Source organism: Cnephaeus nilssonii (genome assembly GCF_951640355.1).
Source record: "Cnephaeus nilssonii genome assembly, chromosome: 15".
Classification (NCBI taxonomy): domain Eukaryota; kingdom Metazoa; phylum Chordata; class Mammalia; order Chiroptera; family Vespertilionidae; genus Cnephaeus; species Cnephaeus nilssonii.
Window position 1 is genome coordinate 60397869 of NC_137086.1, and position 21114 is coordinate 60418982.

The following is a 21114-nucleotide window of genomic DNA, read 5'->3' on the forward strand; positions in this document are numbered from 1 at the left end:
AATAGGCCACTGAGTGAACCTCAAAGCAGATGGTGGGTGGGCCCGGCCGCTCCACGTGCCTGCCACTGGAGTCCCCCAGTACCCTCAGACCCCCAGCCGCCCAGGGCCGGCCAGAGGCACAAACAAACCTCAGATGGTGGCTGCCCAGCCACCCAGGGCTGCCCGAGGCTCAGGTAACCAGGGCCGGCTGAGGCTTGTGCTGCTGGCAGTGGCAGCAGCAGAGGTATGATGGAGCATCGCCTTCCCCTGATCACTGGGTCGCCTCCCATCCCTGAGGGCTCCCGGATTGTGAGAGGGGGCAGGCTGGGCTGAGGGAACCCCCCTCCAGTGCATGAATTTTCATGCACCGGGCCTCTAGTTTTATTATATTCAACAAAGTATAGCACACTCTCCTTAAGCTATTTATAAGAAAACTATATAATTCACAAGGCACGTCAGGCAGTAAGGTTCTAGAAGAGATGGAAGTTAGAGCTGTAAGAGCATCTTCGCCTTCCAGGATAATCCAGGTATCTCAGGGGCTGGGGCAGGAATGCCCTTGGATACAAGGTCAGAGTCTGCTAAGAGAAGAGGCAGGGTGTCTACACAGAGGTCCCTGGTTTCCACCTCATGGCACTGAGAATTAGGAGTTAATCCTGAACATCACTCCAACATTACTTGATCACAATCATTGTCGCCATTTTCTCGTTTGTTAATTGGGGCAGATTAAATGAGATGATATATATGAAAACCTATAAGACATTTCTGGTATATGGCAAATGCTTCATAAGTACTTGTTTACCTAATTCGAATCCTTAAACCACTTCTCTTCTGGCTCTCTTTCTTCCCACAGCAAGATCAGCACCTCCCTGTTAATACTTCCGTGCTAATTTTAAATTTCAAACATTTTTTTCAAAACTTATACTGATTTATAATACACTTACAGAAAAGTGCACAAAACATACAGGCCATGAAACTACCACCTAGAGCAAGAAACGGAACACTGCCCTGGCGGGTGGCTCAGTTGGTTGGAGTGTCGTCCCATACACCAAAAGGTTGGGGGTTCAATTCCCAATCAATGCACGTACCTAGGTGCATGTTTGATCCCCAGTGGGGAGTATATGGGAGGCAACTGATTGATGTTTCTCTCTCATATTGATGTTTCTCTCTCTCTTTCTACAAATCAATAAAAACATGTCCTTGTGTGAGGATTAAAAAAAGAAAAAAGATAGAATATTGCCAGGCTCCTCTCAATCATTTCTCTCACCCTCCTCAAAACACCTGCTCTCCTGATGTCTAACCAAATAGGCTGGTTTTGTCTGTTTCTGAGTGGATTCCTTTGTGTCTGGCTTGTCTCACTCAACATGATGCTGCAAAACTCATTCATGCCCTTGTGGACTGCTCCCTGCTGCATGGTACTCCATTGTATGGATATTTTACACTTTATCCATGTTATTGTTTATAGACTCAAGTTTTTACAACTTTGTGTTATAACATGGCCAGGAACATTCTAGAACAAGTCCTTTGGTGCACCTGTGTGTACATTTCTTTTCTTTTTTCTTTTTTTTTTGGTAATCCTCATCCGAGGATATTTTTTCCATTGATTTTTAGAGAAAGTGGGAGAGAGAGGGAGAGACAGAGAGAAACATTGATGTGAGTGAAACACATGGATTGGTTGCCTCCTGCACACACTCAGACCAGGGCCAGGGAACCTACAACCAAGGAACGTGCCCTTGACCGGAATCAAACCCAGGACCTTTCAGTCCACGGGCCCATGCTCTATCCACTGAGCCAAACTGTCTAGGGCTAATTCTATTGGTAATATCTGAGACATGGAACTGTGAGTGACATGGTATGTGTCTTTCACAGATAATGTCAAGCAATTTCACAAAGTGGTAAAGCTTTGACAAGTAGGCAAGTCCCATTGTTTATAATTGATGTTTGCATGTATATTTATCACACTTAGTGTTTGCATGGTATGTATTTTTCCACCCTTTTACTTTTAACTTATCCATGTAACTATAAGGTTTTTCAGTGTTTTTTATGTGTGTGGTTATAAATATACTTGGGTTTTCCCCCCACCTCCCACCGCCAATCCTCCTGAAATTTGCTGCCTTTAATTGGTGTGTTTAGACTTTTTACATTTAACATAATTATTGATATGTTTAGATTTAGGTCTATCATTTTGTTTATTTATTTTTGTTTTCATTTGTTTGCTGTTTATTTCTTCTTTCCTGCATGCTTTTGAATTTTTTGAATATTTTAAGTGTTCCATTTTAATTCATATATGAGTTTTTGACTATGTCTCAACATTGTTTAGACTTTAGAACCTACTCTAGGAGTTACAATATACATAGTTAACTTTCAGTCTACTCAGAATTAATATTTTGCCACTTCAAATAGAATGTAGAAACCTTATAACCATATGGGTCCCTCTACCCTCTTGCTTTCCATGTATAGTTGTCATGTGTATAATATATATGTGAATATATATAAATATATGTATTGAAAACCCCATTAAACAATATAATAATTTTTGCTTTCAACCATCATAACTATTTTAAATAACTTAAGAGAAAAATCATCTATTCATTTACCCAGATATTTACCATTTCCGTTGCTGTTCCTTCATTCCTAATGTTCCAGCCTTCCCTCTGGTATCATTTCCCTTCTGTCTGAAGAGCTTCCATAAATGCTTCTTTTAGAGCAAGTCTGTTGACAACAAATTCTTAGTTTTCCATCAGAGAATGTCTTTTGCAGTATTTTTATTGAGGTATAATTGACTTCAATGTTAGTTTCATGCATACAACATTATTATTCAAAATTTGTATATATTGTGAAATGGTCACCACACAATTAGAAGATGTTTTTGTGTGTGATGAGGACTTTTAGGTTCACTCGCTTGGCAACTTTTAAATATGCAATAATAGTATTATTAACTATAGTCACCATGCTCTACGTGATAAAATATGTAATGCTTCCCAAATTTGTGTTACCTTTGTGTAGAGCTAAACTACCCTTCCCAGCATTGTTCCAATTTTAGCTTGTGTGCTGCCTAAGTGAGCACAATCTGATACTGTCTTTATTTCACCTGTATTCCTCAAGAATATTTTTTACAGAACATAGAGTTCTGGGTTGACAGGTTTTGTTTTGTTTTGTTTTGGTCCTCCTCTGCCCCTTTTACTCAGAACTTTAAAAATGCTCTACTGGCCGTGGCCAGTGTGGCTCAGTTGGTTGAGGCTCATCCGTGCCTGAAAGATTGCTGGTTCAATTCCCAGTCAGGGCACATGCCCAGGTTTCAGGTTTGATCCCCAGTCAGGGTGTGTTTGGAGGTAGCCAATTAATGTTACACTCTCACATCCATGTTTCTCTCTCCCACCCTCTCTCCCTCTCCTTTCCCCTTTCTCTAAAATCAATAAAAGCATATTTAAATGCAAAAAATAAAGATGTTCTACTGCCTTATGATTTCTGGTTTCTGAAGTGAAACTCACAGTTATCCTATTATTGCTCCCTATATTTGATGCATTGTTTTTCTCAGACTTTCAAGATATTTTCTTTGTCTTTACATTTACAAGTTTGTGATATGGATGGGCATGGATTCCCGTGATTTTATCTTGTTTGGTGCCCACTAATCTTCTTGAGTCAGTAACTTTATATCTTTCATCAAATTTAAGAAGTTTTTAAACATTATTTCTTTAAAAAAGTTTTTTTTTCCTGTACTACGCTCTTTCTCTCCCCTACTGAGATTCTGATGACAAGAAAGTTAGGCCTTTGGGTATGGTCCCACAGGTTCCTGGGGCTTCATTTTTCAACCTATTTCCTTTCTGTTGTTCAGCTGGACCATTTATATTGATCCATAGGCTGCTTTACATTGACCTACCTACAGTGTATGGATCTATTTAATTATCTGAAAGTTCACTGACTCTGTCTTCTGCTTTCTGTTACCGAGTCCATCCAATGACTGTTTTCATTTTGGTTATTGTATTTTTTATTTCTATCTATTTATTTATTTTTTGTTAATCCTCACCTGAGGATATTTTTCCATTGATTTTTAGAGAGAGTGGAAGGGACACACACACAGAGAGAAACATAGATGTGGGAGTGACACATTGATTGGTTGCCTCCCACACAAGGCCCAACCAGGGCTGGGGATGGAGCCTACAACCAAGGTACATGCCCTTGACAGACATTGAGATTCTCCTGTGTCAAATACCAAGTAATTTTGGATTGTATCCTGAGCATTTTCAATATTGTTTTGAGACTATGGATCTTGTTTAAATCCTACGGAAATGTTGATTTTTTAAAAAATCATCTTGGTTCGGTTCAGGCTGCCAGTTCCCATCTGCCTTTTCTGGGCTATAACCACTAAACAATTTTGTTTTTAATCCTCACTCGAGGATATGTTTTCATTGATTTTTTTTTTTTGAGAGAAAAGGAGAGAGAAATATTGACACGAGAAACATCAATCGGTTGCCACCTGGATGCATGCCAACCAGGGATTGAACCTACAACCTCTTTTGGTGTATGGGAGGGTACTCCAACTAACTGAGCCACCTGGTCAGGGCATCAGTTTAGATTTTAAGGCTTCACAGGGCTATTCCAATCTCTTTGGTTTGTGTGCTAGTCTTGGGCCTGGAAGCTCACTTCTAAAATCCTTTGGGCTGAGTTTAGACATTCATATATATTTTTTCATGGTCACTTTCTTTGTCCCCTACCCCTTCCTATAAGCTCTCCTCTCCCCTCACCTTAGTCTTCTGGCTAAAAAGTCAGGGTTTAGTTCCCCTGCTCCAAAAAGCAACATGATATATACAGAGTGAAAGGAAGAGAGAGAGAGAGAGAGAGAGAGAGAGAGAGAGAGAGAGAGAGACAACAGGGATTCCCTTGTGTTCTTAGTTCTGCAGTCGTTGGTCAGAGTGAAGGGTCCCCCTCCCTCAGTGTTCTGGTCACCTGTCCGGCTGCCACTGCCGTTGCTATGATTACTGTCACTAGACTGCTGGGCCGGGCGGCAAAGATGGAAAACACACAAATAGCAGGGGCTTCTATGCTCTGGCTGTCGGGCTCGTCTCCATTCCTCACTCCAGCAAGCGAGGCTTTGCCGGGAGCTGATTGTCCGTCTCCTGTGCAGTTCCCAGGCCCATGCTGTCTCTGAGCCCAGAGGGAGGAGAATGGGGCCTCCACCAGTTTGGTGGTGTTTGAGTTCTGGTTTCCTTCCCAACTCCCTGCTCCCATTTATTGCTTCGAGTCCTCAGATGCTGCCCAGGCCTCTGGCTGCCCTCAGCGGGAGGAAGAGGAGGCAGAGCCACCCTGTCTGACCAGAACAGGGCTCCGCAGGCCTGTTGTGATTCTCTGCACAGCACTGTCACCACCCAGTACCCCTGTCTATTGGTTCATCTGTATCTGTGTCCCCATTGCTGTCTCTCCCCAGGATGCTGCTTTCGGGAGAGCAGTCACTTGGTTCACAGCTAATACTGCCGGCACACAGTAGGCACTTAATTCATGCTTCAAATGATTGAATCTACTCTCAGGCATAGAGACTTTGGTACAACTGCTTTTATCTTTTAGTACTGCTCCTCAAGCTCTCTTCCCACCATAAATTGCTGTACACAGCTTTCAGAGAAGATTTCTTGGTCACCTGACAAGGGGCAGGAGGCCAGGGGAAATCCTGAGGGGCCTGGGGAAGGAAGGGACAGGTGTAGCCATTGGGCGGCCTCCATTGAAAGGTTAGAAGGAGGCATTCCGGTTAACCGTGGAGGGAACTTGCTACCTCCGCAGGCGAGCGGGTCCGAGGAATGTGGTCTTCAGATGAACTGGACCCAGGGATCACACAGGGGCCAAGGACCTCGATCCTGTGTTGTCAGCTCTGCTCCTCACTGTTCCTGCATTGGCTTCATTCTAACCTCGCTCAGTGTTGCCTCACACACGGGGCTGCCTCTAGAGGGAGGACTCAGGGAAGGCCGTGCAGAAACGCCTACCTGGGAAGGGCTCGCAAAGCTGGGAGCCTTTCCTGCTTCCCCGAAGTGGCCTCTTCGAAAGGACAAAGTTCTGCCAAGTAATCTGCTGGCAAAGCCAGACGCACACGAACAGGTTAAGGTCCAGCCTGCCTCCAGAGCCGGAAAAAGGCTGCAAGACACAGGACCGGACCCTGAGGCTGAGCTGAGTCCCACAGTGACTCCGCCTGGCATTGCGGCCGCAGACCTGGCTTCGTTCCGCGGGAGTCGCAGCCCTGAGCCCCTTCCCACCTGGAGGCACAGCCCTTCCTGGCCCTCACTCCAGGCTGCACCCAGCCCGCCTCCCTGCCCAGTCTATTGATCAGCCATCAAACACCCAGACTCGGACAGCAAGCCTGGGTGCTGAGGGGACCAGGCTATCTAACCCACCCGCTAGAGAGCGAATACCGGGAGCTCAGACCGTGAGGGGCCCATCCAAAACCCAGTCCATATTATGAGGTGCCCCAAGTCAGGTAGCGAGGTGCAGGGAGGGGGCCGCGGGCGGGGAGGAATGCCCACTGTGGTCCATGGCCGCCTGCTCTGCGCAGGCCCAGTGCTGGGACATCGCAGGCCACAGCGCTGCTGGGTTTAATGTAACCGCAGCCGTGACGGGCCCTGCAGCGGGCACCTTCCCTCTGGTTCCTTCCTTCGCGGTTCCTCTGTGGGATCCGTCCCCTGGGGCGCTGATAGGACAGAGAGCCTGTCGGGGCTGCCCCCCCGCCCCCACCGCCTGGCGCTGTGCCAGGGCATCGGGTGCTCCGGGACACACCCCAACAGGGGCGCGAGGGGCGGCTCTGCGCTCAGAAGCCCGTGCGCAGGAAGAGGGTGCTGTCGCGGACTCGGTTTTGAGGAGCAACCCAAAGCCGCCAGGGGACAAGGGGACAGCGGCTCTGACCCCCTCCGGCCCCCCTCGGAGGACGTTCACGCGGAGGAAGGTGAGCTGGCCACGCACAGGACCCCCAGTGCGGCTGCCGACAGACAGGCAGGCAGGCAGGCAGGCAGGCAGGCAGGCAGGCAAGCAGACAGCCTCAGCCGGGACTCCCAGCTCCGTCCCTTTCACGAAGGCCCCAGGGGCCTCGGGTTCGGTCTCAAACCTGCTCCGCCCGCCCGCACGTGGTGCGTTCTGTACCTCAGGGGGCTCCTGTGAGCTCTGCCCTCCTCACACCATGAAACCGTGAGGGCAGAGGCTGTTCCTGCTCTTTGGTACATGCGCCCCCGCGCCATCCCAGCACCCAGACCCGATGGACAGGACACTCTAGCAGTTAGAAGACACCGGGAGGCTGTGGGGAGTGGGTTCCTCATTTACAGTTCAGAATCCCTGCCCTGACCCACATGATCTGATGTGGGGAGTCCCAGGCCTCACAGGTAGGCCCTGTGTTTGTGGGCGCCCTGCTGCTGACCCCCCTCCTCTCTGCACGCCAGGCATGCAGTGTTGCTGAGTCATCCTCCCTGATGCGGCCCCCAGGACTCACTTCCAGGATGTTTTTGGCTCTTTGACAACCTCTTCCTGTTTTGGAAGCTAAAACATGGCATTTAAACTGCAGAGAGATTTCATTTTTAAAAAGAAAGATTCCACTGACTGGGGAGAGGACCGGAGTCTTGCTGGCAGAGGCACTCTGTGAACTGCCCCTTTATTTAGACTAAGCATTTCTGAAACTGGCTCCCCGTGTCCCACGGTTTTCTCATGTGTCAGAAACTAGAAGTTGCCCACACTTGTCAATCATGAAGCCTTCAAATGAACCAGAAAGACAGCCCAAGAATCTTCTTTGCCTTAAGTCTCTGAAGGGAATTCACCAGCAATAGTTTCTTTCATTCAAAATGCTCAACTCTGGCTTAATGCTAAGAATAAGTGAAAAAAAATATATTTTTTTATAAAAGATGGAGCTTAGGAATTAAAGATTCTACAGAAAAATGACTTCACAGTGGGGAATGATATGGTTTCATGTTCCTTCAGACAAGACTGCAGGGCCCTAAGAGAGGGTTAAAGTCTCCTGCACCATCCCCCCCTCTCCTGCCCAGCAGGAGCAGAGCTGGGGAGGGCATGGGCCCAAGGAAAGGGGGACCACGTTGTCCTGGTAAACCTGGGGAAACACAGCCTCCAGGAACTATCTCTGGGAAACACCACAAGTCACTGTGAATGGACCTGCATCATTATTCAAGTGTTAAAGTCCATGAACTCTGTTAGCTAAAAGCCATTAAGGGTGGGGTGGAGGTGCCACAGTGCATGGTGAGGACGAAGCAGGAAGCAGCCCCTCTCAGTGGAAACCAGTCAACTGGTCAACCGCAGAGTCACTGTGGAGCAGCGTGGAGCAGCGAGGAGCTGTTCTCCCCGGGGTGGGGTGGGATGGGGTGGGATGGGGCGGGGCTGCGGGTGACTCCTCGAGACCAGGGCTCTGGTAAGGCACGGAGGGTGTCTCACACATCCCCCCAAGGAGAATGGACACTGAAGTCTAATTCTGGTGACAAGGGTGTGGGTCCAAGTAAATGCAACTTAAACACAACGTGAAACCAGCTGTGCCCCTTACTTCCATCACAGCACATCAGACGATGAAGTGTACAAGGGAAGGGCCGCACGTGCTCTGTGTGAAATCCAGAGAAAGGACTGCAGTGTAGACTGTCACTCAGCCCCCACACGGACTGTCCATGGCTGCACCAGAATAGCATGGAGCCTGCCAATTCTAGCAAAGGTCAAAGGGAAGCTCAAATAAGGTTACAATATGGACACTTAAAAAAATTTAGGTTTTTTAGTTTGTAGATAATTAATACTTTAGAAGCCAAGAAACCACAGCCCATGGGTTCATGTGGCCACTGCCTCTTTTTATAAACCAAGTTTTATAGAAACAGCCACGCTCAGATATTTACATACTCAATGGCAAAGTTGAGTCACTGTGACAGAGACCATAGGGCCCGCAAAGCCAAAAATACCAACTATGTGGCCCTTTCCTGAACAGTCTGTTGAACCCTAGAGGGGAGTCAAGGTGCTTCACTGAAGGGGACAGTGCTGCTGGTTTGTGATGACTATGTTTCCATGGCAATGGGAGTATGTGATGTGCCATTTTCAATGTATGACAGGGCTCAGGCCAGTTTTCTTTTTCCTTCTTCTTACCTGATATGAAGGATAAATTAAACCTCGGTTCTCAAATATCTCCTATCTTGAACAATTCAGTTTTCAACCAACTGTTCCTGGAAAAATGTCTTGGTTGCCAAACAAAACTTTGCCTCTGGACCCAACAACCCTTTCATGCTGACACCTGTATGATCAGTCTGTCAGGCGACAAAGGAGAGAGTGTGTGAGTATGAGTCAGTTTACTACTAAACCTAGATCTAACATCACAGGAAATTGTGCTGTGAATATTTTTGTGTTTTTGCTTTTATTGCTGCTTATTATTGTTAAACACATACAGTAAGTCAGAAAGTTAGTGACAGCAGCAAAGTGAAAAGGAAAGTTGTGAGAACAATAAAGCTTAAAAACCAAGTGATTGCAAAGTATAATACAAGTGTTTGCATGTCTGATCTGGCTACCCAGTATGGCAGAAATCAACCATTAACACAATTTTAAAACATAAAGAGGCCATCAAGAGTGCTGATGTTGCTAAGGGTGTGAAAATGCTCATCACCGGCAAGTAAAGAGGTAGAAAAATTGTTGTTGATTTGGATAAACAAAAAGCAGTTAGCAGGTGATAGCATTTTGGGTGCAATGATATGTGAAAAGTCGAAGTTGCTGCATACTGACCTCCTGAAAGACACCCTGGGATGAACGCTGAAAGAGATTCATTTAAGCCTAGTAGGAGGTGGTTCGATAAATGTAAGAAAAGAGGTGGCATTCATAGTGTAGCGAGGCATGGGGAGGCTGCCAGTCCTAACAAAGTAGCTGCTGATAATTTTATGACAGAATTTCAAGAACATATAGAGGTTGAAGGATTTGTTCCCCAACAAGTGTTCACTTGTGACGAGACAAGCCTCTTCTGGAAGAAAATGCCAACGAGGACCTACGTCACCCAGGAGGAGGAGTCATTGCTAGGACACAAGCCAGTGAAGGACAGGCTGATGTTATTGTTGCATGGAATGCGAGTGGGGACTTCAGAATGAAGCCTCTACTCGTCTACCATTCTGGAAACCCAGGGGTTTTCAAGAAAGATAATGTCATGAGAAACAAGGTACATGTGATGTGGAAGGCTCATTTTAGCAAAGCCTGGGTAATCAGGCAATTTTTTATTGAGTGGATTCATGAAGTGTTTGCCCAAGTGTGAAGAAATACCTCTGGGAAGAACAGTTGCCACTCAGGACACTTGGGATGGACAAGGATCCTGCCCACCCCCCGGGCTTGGAGAGTGAGTTGGTGGAGGAGTACAGCTTTATCACTGTCAGGTTCTTGCCACCTAACAGCACTCCTCTCTTCCAGCCCATGGGCCAGCAGGTCATTTCTAACTTTAAGAAACTTGACACAGAGATACTATTTAACAGGTGTTTTGAGGTGACCTCTGAACATAATTTAACCCTCAGAGAGTTCTGGAAGGAACATTTTATTTACTTATTTTAAATATATTTTGATTTCAGAGAGGAAAGGAGAGGGAGAGAGAGATAAAACCATCAATGATGAGAGAGAATCATTGATCGGCCACCTCCTGCATACCCCCTACTGGGGATTGAGCCTGAAACTTGTGCATGTGACCTGACCAGGAATTGAACCCAGGACCCTTCATTCCCCAGGCTGATGCTCTATCCACTGAGCAAAACTGGCTAGGGTTGGAAGGAACATTTTAATATCCTCACTGGCTTGAGGCTCATAGAAAAAGCATGGGGGGAAGTGTCTTCCAGGAGCATGCAATCAGCCTGGAAGAAACTGTGGCCTGAGTTTGTTGCTTTAAGAGACTTTGAGGGCTTTGAGGATGAGCCGGTGTCTGTTGTGGAGGCCATTGTGTCTCTGAGCAAGTCCATGGGCTTGGAGGTGGATGATGATGATGGGAAGGAGATGTTGGAGGACCTTACCACTGAGCTGACCACTGAGGAACTCCAGGACCTTCAGAGGGAGCAGCAAGAGACAGCCACTGAGGAGCTCTCTTCAGAGGCGGAGGGCAGGGAGCATATTCCCACTTCACTAATCTTGCAAATGCTTGGGAAATAGGGAGAAATGCAAAGTTTTATTGAGAAACTAGAGGCCTGGTGCATGAAATTGTGCACGGGGATGTATGTCCCTCAGTCGAGCCTGCACCCTCTCCAATCTGGAACTCCTTGAGGGATGTCCGACTGCCTGTTTAGGCCTAAACCCAGTGGGATTGGGCCTAAATGGGCAGTTGGACATCCCTCTCACAATCCAGGACTGCTGGTTTCCAACCGCTTGCCTGCCTGCCTGCCTAATTGCCCCTAACTGCTTCTGCCTGCCAGCCTGATCACCCCCTAACCATTCCCCTGCCAGTCTGATCGACATTTAACTGCTCCCCTGCCAGCCCTATTGCCCCTAATTGCCCTCCCCTGCTGGCCTGGTCACCCCTAACTACCCTCCCCTACAGGCCTGGTCACCCCTAACTGCCCTCATTTGCTGGCCTGGTCACCCCTAACTGTCTTCCCCTGCAGGCCTTGTAACCCCTAACTGTCCTCCCCTGCAGGCCTGGTCACCCCTAACTTCTCTCCCTTGCCAGCCTCGTCACCCCTAACTGCCCTCCCCTGCAGCCCTGGTCCCCCCAACTGCCCTCCTTTCAGGCCTGGTCCCTCCCAACTGCCCTCCCCTGCTGGTCATCTTGTGGCGACCATCTTGTGTCCACATGAGGGTGGCCATCTTCTGTGTTGGAGTGATGGTCAGTTTGCATATTATCTCTTTATTATATAGGATATTGCTCTGACAAAGAAACAGCAAATTGAGTGATTATCTTGTTCAATGACAGTGCAGTGTTTCACTTCAGGCAAGTGTAAAACACAGTAAAAAACAAGCATCATTGGATAGGTTTTTGGTGATTCAGGAGCCCAGGGAGTCTGAAGCAAGTTCTAGTGGAGCAAAGAGACGAAAGAGAAGACCCCAGAACAACAGCTACCTGATGTTTCTATGGAAAGGACTCCCCTTGCAAACAATGACATCCCTTCATCACTCTTTTCCACATGAGTCAGCAATAGAGCTCAACATTAAAGGTAAGTTCTAGCGTATATGTAAATTTTCATTTCTGACTTTACATTTCATTTCCTTTTTGTCAAATTTTCATGTCCTTTTGGTTTTTAAAGTGTTTATTTATAGGATAAACAGTACATTAAACAAAGGTTAAAACTGAATAATTTGGGGTCTGGATGGATTAATTCAATTTACATTATTTCTAATGGGGGGAAAATGATTTGGTTTCTGTACAAATTGCTTTTCAAATAGCCTTCCAGAACGAATTAAGTTTGAGATTCGAGGTTCTACTGTACACACTTTGAGACCTAGAGGAATTTTTAAAAATCCTCACCCGAGGCTATGTTTATTGATTTTAGAGAGAAAGGAAGGGAGAGAGAGAAACATCGATGTGAGAGAGAAACATTGATCAGTTGCCCTTCCATATCCACCCTGACCAGGGATGGGACCTGAAACCTTTTGGTGCATGGGACAATGCTTTAACCAACTGAACCACCAGCCAGGACAAGAGCTAGAGGAATTTTTAAAAAATTGGAGAAAAATTTTTTTTTTTAAATTGGAGAAATTTGATAGTCAACTGAGAGCTTTGGTTTAGAATCTTCCCTCAACTAAATGACACTTAGTGACCTGAAATGACTCCTGATCCAGTGTCGGTTCACTTTAGGAATTGGCACCCAGACACTCCTGGGACGTGTCTTTATAACCGTAATGACACCGTTTAAAGGACTAGCGGGAATATGACTATGGCCACTTTAGCCTAAAAGGAGCCTGTGTTAGAATGTGTGAGCAGTGATGCTGCAGATGTTAATGCGGACGGATCACGAGAATTCTCATGTTTTCATATTACACAGTGTTTTACAAAGTATTGAGGAGGCAAAAAGGGCTAATTCCAATGTAGCCCTGATATTTGGGGATAGTGATCTGAATCCAGGCCAGTAAGCTCAGTGTACATTCCTGATAACCTATAATTAAGTCACTACCTCTTTCCCAGACACTGGTCTTGCAGAACCAGTTACAGAGGCCATTGGACTGTGAACAGTACACTGCCCAGAGGGAGGGCTCCTAACTCTGACGCCAGGCCAGACCACCAGATATGGCCTGGAGACCCCCAACACCTGGGGGCCTTCTTGCAAGGCCCGAGAAAAGGACCGGAAGCATAATCCATGCTTGTGGGACAAAGATCACAGGGAGGGAGATATAAGGGAGGGCCCCATGCGTGTTACTTCACTCAGATTTGGAAGGCTGTTCCCTGAGTCCGCTGGCGTTATTAAACAGTGTCCCTCCTACTTCCTCAGAAGCGTCCTTGGTCTTCTTGGTCTTCTGCAACAGTATCATACTTTAAAAAGATATTAGCTTGTAAGAGCATGTAATAAATAACTTCAAAATGCAATGGGTATTTAATTTTAAGGCGTGCCTTTAACATTTATGTAAAACGTTTTTATACTCGTTCAGTAGAAACTTATCTGGCCACTGGGTCAAGCTAGCAATAAAACTACTGGTCCACAATGTGTTAAGTGCATGTGGAAAAGCAGGTTACCTTCTCCGATCTTTTTAATGTACTTTCTTTCCCAGCCCACGAACTCTGAAAAGGAAACAAATGCTATATTAATCTGAGGGTTCATAAGTCTTTGCCACACGCCTGCAAGTTTACTGTCATTAAGCTGGTGCCCGGGGTTTAGAACCCTGTCAGAACCGCCACCGTAAGAACGGTCTGAGGGCGCCTGCTTCTAACCACGGAGCCAGACCGGCCAGGCGGGGAGGGACGCCCCAGAAGCCCATGCTTCTTACACGTTAAACCAATTTAAGATCAGAATCAGTGAACGCGAACACACACATTCAAACTGCACAAACACACACCTGAACAATGAAACACTAGCGAGCTTTTCAGGCAAGCCAGTAGAGACGTGGAAAACTGCCGAGTACCACACCTGTCTCCAGTTCTGTCTGCTGGATGATGACAATGGTCACGGGACATAAATGCTGTTCAGCTTTGCAAGTAAATATTCTACCTGCCCATGAGGCTTCACCAATGCTCTTTTACAGAAATAAGAACCCCGAGTTCAGGTAGCCCCACAGAAGTCGGGATTGAAGCCTCCGGTGCCAGCTCTGCACACTGTACCCGAGGGGGTGCCCAGGCTCTAGCTGCTCGCTCCTGGGCCTCACGTAGTGCCTGTTGGCCGGTATCCTTCCTCTGGCACCCGAGTTCATGGTTTCCGTGGGTGCATCGACCTTCCTTAGTGGGGAGGCCCTGGGGTGAATATGACATGTGGCACCAAGACGAAGAGTCTCCACGAAACAAAGAAGTTCCCCACCAAGACACAGAGCGTCCCTCTTCCCTCCCCCCCTGCAGGAGCCGCCTGGCAGGAGCCTGGCCCCAGATGCTCACAGTTCCCCTGGGAAGAACCACCTTAGGGGCTGTGCTCCTCCCCCGCTGGCGGCTGCACCTGGGGCCTGAGAGTTTGAAAAGGACTCTTAGAGGCCAGAGCGCTTCACTAACCAGTCCAGGAGCCATTATCATCATCAACGTGCCAACAACAAGCTGAACTTTGCTAAGTTAACAGTAAGAGGCTCACACGTCACAAACTCTGTAAGGAATCTGACTTAACCTCAACAGCACTCAGCAACTCTAGACTCAGGCTGGTGACATTTCCTTTTGTTCATTAGTTAAGTGTCAAGGTCCCGCCTCAATTTTCACCGAGTTACCTACCAGCAAGCAGTTGGGTGTTTCACCCTCTGTAACTTAGCAGGGAACAGAGAAAACATGTAAGAGGGGCGGTCAAGGCTGGGCACCAAGATAGCTTCCCCCTCCCCCGGAGCAAACAGGAGACCACCTCCCATTCAAGTTCACTGACTGGTTCTGCTCACCACGGGGCACAGCAGAGGGAAGCCCAAGGGCCAGTTCCCAGTCTCTCTTCTTGAGGGGCAGCTGGTAACACAGGAGCACTAGCTCAGGTGATGCTATTAGCCTGCAGCATTGGGTGACTTGGAGGTAGGCCTTCTACAGATCCATGCGGGAAGGCACTCTAACTTTTGTAAATTAATCCTGCACTTTAATTTCAAGAATGAGAATTTTAGAAGAAAAAATGAATGACAGATAACAGGCTTCTAGCCTGTTGACAGAGAACAGATAGAAAACAACCCGTATGATGAGGCAGAAGCAACGGATCTCATTAGTAATCAGTTTAATGGCATGCAAATAATTATTCTTGACCACTGTATAACCCCTGCATTTCTAGAAACATCCAAAAATGCAAGACAGGTTCTCTCACCAAACTTCATTCATATATAGCATTTGGCATACAAAGTTAGACATCATCTCTTTTCCAACCCTGCTAAAATTCTGATCGTGTGTGTATCTGACCCAGATTTCAACAACTGGTTGCAGGGGGCTGTTTAAGTGGCCCTGATGCCTCCACAAACATTCTCAGTGTCCATGCTGATTCCCAGGGGCTTTTCTGCATCCTGACCTCTGGTCCAGGACCATGTGGGCGGTGTTTTAGCTGCAAGCCCGAACTCATGTCTTGGGCTAAAGAACAGCCATTGCTGTTGCTAGGGAAAGGGGTGGAACCTTCCTTCCTTCCATTGTACCCCTTCCTTCTCTCACAGACGCACCCTCCAGCCTGCATTAGAGGCCTTCACTCCTCCCACAGTGCGGGCACTCCTTTCCTATGCTACCTCCCCACAACATGAAGCAATGCTGCTTGCTCTTGTTTTCTTTAGGGAAGTCTGATTTTCCCAAACCCAAGATGACTAGGAATCTCTGAGCTGTGTCAGAAAGGATGTCTGAGCTGAAGAAGTAAAAATAGGCTCACAAACCTGGTGGCAGAAGTACACGAGCACGATAATAGGCCCCAGGGAAGCAACACTACTGCCTCACTTATTTTTAGCAACAATACAATGGAAGCAAAAAAGAAAAAGGTGACATGCATAAAAAGGTAAAGGAAAATAAATTTACAGCAAATATAGACACACCCATGTGCCTACTTGTACAGATCAGAGTTTCTGCTTCTGAACTCAGGCACTGGCAGAGTGAGTCTAAATTCTGGGCTTTCCCTCATCGGGGGCTGCTGGACAAATTCTATCAATTTTAATCCTTTTGGAACAGCTCCAAAATTAGAGGCAAGTCTTGATGAAACTGAAGATTCCATTTGCTCCCTCCTTCATCTCATGCTGACAGGGTCACAATGACCACACTGCCTCCACAAATCGAGACCCATGGGCAGAATTCTGCTGCTGTATATTTGGTAAAGGAGGCGAATCTACACTGATTCACTGCATCTTCACAAGTCTCCTGACACCCAAGGTACTCACACATCCAAGGTACTCACACATCTAAGGTACTCACTCATCCAAGGTACTCACTCATCCAAGTAACTCACATCCAAGGTACTCACACATTCAAGGGTATTCACACTTCCAAGGTACTCTCACATCCAAGGTACTCACTCATCCAAGGTTCTCACTCATCCAAGGTACTCACTCATCCAAGGTACTTACATCCAAGGTACTCACACATCCAAGGGTATTCACACATCCAAAGTACTCACACATCTAAGGTACTCACTCATCCAAGGTACTCACTCATCCAAGGTACTCACATCCAAGGTATTCACACATCCAAGCGTATTCACATATAAAAGGTACTCACACACCCATGGTACTCACACACTCAGGGTACTCACACATCCAAGTTACTCACACATTCAAAGATACATATCCAAGATACTCACTCATCCAAGGTACTCACACATTCAAGGTACTCAGAGTATTCCTGCAGATTGGAGAGAGGGCAGTGGGAAGACAATTAGCAGGAATGCCAGGTGAAAATGGGCACTAATGCAGACTCAACTGAGCTACCCACCCATGGATCTGACACCACTGTTGCCTGTCCTTTCTCCATTAAGAGTGAAGTCTGGCTAAAGCAAGATGAAATTTATAAGCAAGGGAGGTGGGGACAGAGGTGGAGGCACCTAAGAAGGAGAGGAGAAGGAGGCCTGATTTATATGATCCTTATTTGCTTTCTTCTCTAGTCACTGGAGGTGGTGGGTCAGGGGAGAGGGGATTGAGACAGATGATCAGTCCTGCCTTAGTCTCCACCTCCAAGTCACATGGGCTCAGAGCACTGATGTCCAAAAGCACTCATGCTGGTGCCCAGCCTTCCACCTGGAGCCCACAGCACAGCCCTCACAGCACAGCCCGCAGCCGGGCAGCCACCCCAGGTCCTCTGGGTCCACTGCGCCCCAGGCCTGGTTTCTGTGAGAGCCAGCCTGCACCAGCTGCGTGCCCTGACCCACATTCAATACTATCAGGAGTGTATGTTTCTGGACCATGCAAAGTGGAGTGGCAATTTCAAGGCAGCACTCAAGTCTCTGTGTGGGTTCTAGGAGGAGAGAAGTGTGGACACCAGGACAAGACAAGGTGGGAGGTGTGTGTGTGTGTGTGTGGGGGGGAGGGGCAGCGTGAAGGACAGCAGGAGGCAGAGCACAGCTCCTGGATGACACTTCTACACCAGCACGAGATCTCTACCTCGAAATTCTTTAACAACCATTTTTAGGTGCCTACTGTGTGTAGTATTCAAGCAGGTGCCTGGATTTCTGAGGTCTGGGGGCAAGGACTCAGGAGCCTGCTTTACAAGCCCAGCACACAGAAACGTCCCTGCTTTGGAAGAAGGCCTGCCTACCTGACCTCTGCACACCCAGCCAACTTGGATCTCTAGTTAGAAGTATCTGCAAACCAGTCCCCGGGCCAAAGAAACGCTATTGAGAGCTGTGCTGAAAGACGCTCAGGAGAGCTCTGGGCTCCGGGAGGTGCATCAGAGGATAGTGAGAGGAAGAAGAGGGGGAGAAGGAGGAGGAATGAAGCCAAACAGGACCTTGGCTTTTCTGGTACAAAGACTGATACTGTGCTTTTTTTTTTCTTTTTCTAATTTTGAAAAAGAACAATTTTTCAAGGAAAGATTGGCCAAAAAAGGGAATGTACAGGCTCTATAAACATCCAACGTGGAAAAAGCCAAGAGAATGAATAATACCCATGAACACATTATTAAGGACAATTGAAAGATTTAACTGTTAATACTATAATTATAAGACACATTTCAGTATTGGAGATTAAGAACAAGGTCAAGTTCAACTCAGAGCATGGTCTAGAATGAGAAAAGCAACCACTCAGAGAGGTAGGCCAAGTTGTCATTCATTATTACCCTGCTTCTTCTTTTTCTAATTGTAATTTTTTAAAAAAATATGTTTTTTATTGATTTTAGAGAAAGAGGAAGGGAGAGAAAGAGAGATAGAGAAACATCAATGGATCTACAAGCCCTCCCCTTACTGGGGATGGAGTCTGCAACCCGGGCATGTGCCCTGACCAAATTTGAACTGGTGCCGTTTTGGTACACAGGATCATGCTCAACCAACTGAGCCATGCCAGCCAGGGCACCCTACTCTGGACAATCTGCAACAGCGAGCAGGTCCTGCTGGGACAGTCAGGGGGTGTCCCAGTCATGTCCCCGTGCTGTGTGCCCCCTCCACCCGTCCACCGTGCGCCTCTGTGGAAAGGCCCTTTTCCTGACATCTTCACAGGGCACATCTCCAATCCTTCAAACCCCATTTCAAACGCCCCCTGGTCTTACCAGCTACCTCACACATCTTCACTTAGATGAATGCTATGACACGCTGCACCATCTACCTGGCATTACATTTGCATTTATCTAGAGACACGATGCACGAAATTTGTGCAAGGGGCTTGGCCCTCACAGCCCCTGCCGGCCCTCACAGCTCCTCACAGCCTCGGCCGGCCCTTGCAGCCTCAGCTTCGTCCGGAAGGTCGTCTGGATGGTTGTTCTGCTGTTCGGTCTAATTAGCATAGTATCTCTTTATTATATAGGATATAATTATAACAGCAGTCAATTCTTAGAGCTTACACTTTCGGTGTGTTAATGTGTGCCATGCACTATAAATAGTAGCTAAGTGTCTTATGTGTTTTTTCTCAGTAAATTTCATTACAGCTGATGGGGTTATATTTCTGCTGTGCCCGTTTTAAAGATATAGACATTGAGACCCCAAGAGAGACAGTTCTATCACTTGTCCAAGAGGTTCCTGAGTTAGAAATGGATAGACCTGGATTCTCCTAGGGTAAAGGCTCCCTGCAGAAAATGCAAATCAAAAACCAAAACCCCGGAGAATACCAAGTGTTGTCAAGAATAACTGGAACACTCATATCTACTGGTGAGAGTGTAAAATGATGCAGTCATTTTGGAAAACAGCTTGGTAACTTCGTAAAAACAAACACCAGATGCCCCAATGCCCCAACAATCCCACTCCCAGTTGCCTATACCCATGAGAAATACAAATATATGTCCACATTAAAAAAACTCATCCGCAAATATTCAGCACAGTTTTATCCATAATTGCCCAAACTTAGAAATAACCCAGATGTCCATCAACTAATGTATGGGTAAACACTCTAAGGTACATCCAGCCAATGGAATACGGGCCCACCTCACTTCATTGCGCATTGCAGATACTGAATTTTTAACAAATTGAAGATTTGTGGAAACCCTGCACTGAGAAAGTATATTGGCCACTTTTCCAATAGGCTCATATAATGGTAAGCATTTTTAAATTAATATTTTTATTGAATTTTAGAGAGCAAGGAAGGGAAAGGGAGAGAGAAACATTGGTTTGAGAACAGAACATCACGCCTCCTGCCGAGGATCAAGCCTAAAACCCAGGCAAGTGCTCTGAATGGGAATTGAACCAGCAACCTTTTGGTGCCTGGGATGACACCCAACCAACTGAGCCACACCAGCCAGGTGCCTACTTTAAATTAAGGTATACACATTATTTTCTACACAGAAAAACCGAGCCCACAGTATCCCCAGGGTGTGCCTGTACTGTTCAGAATGAAAAAGAACAAACTTCTAATGCGTGTATGGGCATGGATGAATCTTGGAAGCATTAGGCTAAGTGAAGGCTTGACTCACAAGGCCACACACTGCATGATCTGATTATAAGACATTATGGAAAAGGCAAAACTGTTGGGAAAGAAAACAGGAGTGATTGCCTGGGGCTGAGGCTGGGCTGGGGCATTGATGACAAAGACAAAGAGGCAGAGGTGCTGTTCAGGGTGATGGACACATTCTCTATCTTGACTGTGCTGATAGTTACATGACTGTAAACATTTGTCAAAACTCAAAGAATTGTACATTAAAATGAGTAGACTAAATTATACCTCAACAAACTTAACATTAAAAAGTTATCTGGCCCTAGCCAGTTTGGCTTAGTGGGAAGAGCGTCGGCCATAGACTGAAGGGTCCCGGATTTGATTCTGGTCAAGGGCACATGCCTGGATAGCAGGTTTGATCCCCAGTAGGGGGCATGCAGAAGGCAGCTGATCAGCGATTCTCTCTCATCATTTATGTTTCTATCTATCTCTCTTTCCATCTCCCTTTCTGTCTGAAATGGATGATATATATATATATATATATGAATAAACTGTATATAAAAGTTATCTGCCCTGGCCCGTGTGCTCAGTGTCGGCCTACTCACCCAAGGTCATGGGCACATACCTGGATTGCAGGTTCAATCCAGGCCCTGGTTGGGGCATGTATGGGAGGCAACCAATCAATGTGTCTCTCTCAAATCAATGTTTCTCTTTGTCTCTCTCTCCCCCTCCTTCCTTCCCTCCATTCCACGCTTTCTAAAAATCAATGAGAAAACTATCCTCAATAAGAATTATAAAAGAAAAAAAAGTTCTCTGAAGATAGGCTCATGGATTGGTAAGCCCACTTAGATGTTCTCTACACTATTTCTGACCAAATCTATCTTTTGTGCGAACTAGTAAGTAGAAGAGTAAGCTAATCTGAACTTTATTACTATTCATTTCCCTACTGATCTTTGGTAGATGAGTTAATGAGAAAAAATAAACGACAAAAGGTGACCAAGCAGGGGAAGCAGGGAGCAGAGTGACCGGAGCTCCCAGATAGGCAGGAGCCGCACAAGTGTCACATGTCTCTTAACCCTCTGTTCAAAAACCTCAGTGTTTAGAATGCTCAGG